Source organism: Frankliniella occidentalis, unplaced genomic scaffold, assembly GCF_000697945.3.
Source record: "Frankliniella occidentalis isolate FOCC.00 unplaced genomic scaffold, Focc_3.1 Scaffold379, whole genome shotgun sequence".
Classification (NCBI taxonomy): Eukaryota; Metazoa; Arthropoda; class Insecta; order Thysanoptera; family Thripidae; genus Frankliniella; species Frankliniella occidentalis.
This window is the reverse complement of record NW_026267502.1, coordinates 123,416-124,626: the sequence shown is the minus strand read 5'-3', so window position 1 is coordinate 124,626 and position 1,211 is coordinate 123,416.

Sequence of the window (1,211 nt, the reverse complement as noted above, 5' to 3'; positions counted from 1 at the left end):
CCCCCCCAAAACAGCACATTCTGAGTCGGGTTCTACCCACCGATTTACCGTATCTTTAACCGTTTAGGAGCTAGAGGTGGATATATTGAAAACACTTGCAAAAAGTCAAGTTTTAAGACTGTTTGACAAACAATATGCAATCTGCGCGGGTTCCTTTTTTTTCGAATTCTTAAGCAAAGCAGAGGGGTGGGGTGTAGTCACGGTGTTGCCCCGTTACAGTCATTTGTCATGTCCAGGGGGAAAATTTCTAGGGCCGCAGGCCCCCCGCCGGACGCTTTAGTTTACTCAAATATGCAAGGTGATTTTCCGGTCACATTATTTATTTGAATATGCACTTCAGTAAATCGCGAGACTGAAATGGTCGGGCCGAAGGCCGAAGGCCCGACCATCGCCGCCGGCAGCCCCAGCCGGCCCGGCCCCTGCCGAACGGAGTTGCTGGTGGAGCGAAGCGGAGCTGGCAACTCCGTTTGACGGAAGGGCGGGCCTGCTTGTTTAAATTTTATTCGCATAACTTCCGGTCACATTTTTTATTTGAATATGCACTTCAGTAAATCGCGAGACTGAAATGGTCGGGCCGAAGGCCCGACCATTGCCGCCGGCCCGGCCTGCTTGTTTAAATTTTATTTGCATGACTTCGAGGACATACAAGGTTCTCAGGAGGTACGTACCACTGGCAAGCCTCCCGCCGTTTTCCTCTTCATCGAGGTTCCGCATCTATTTCAAGGTATTGCGCGTAATTCCACCTCAAACTTCGCACTGGTATTTCGCCTTCATTTCGCGTACGGGTGTATGACCTTATCTTAGTACCTTAGTCGCAGGGGCGGACTAGCGCCCCCCCCCCTCTCTAAAAAGGTATCATTTCTGGCCCTTTTCGAGTTGGGGCCCCGGTATGTAGGTAAATTACCACCTGGGCCCCGGGCCCCCAGTCTGCCTCAGTAGCGCCAAACGCATTCAATGCGCTCAAATTTGTCAAAATTTAGTCATTTTGAATGTCAGAAATCATGTCAAAAGGATTTTACCAGTCAAATTTCTGTTATCTTGGTTCATTTGTCATTCTTGACAAAATATGTTACTATTGTTCTTTTTTATACCCATATGGTTAACAGCACCATTGTTCTTTTTAGCCCGCCCTTCTGCTTTGAAAAAGCTATCCAGCGGGCTTATGCAAACGACCTCGTGTCTGTCTGTGTGTCTGTCTGTCTGTCTGTCTG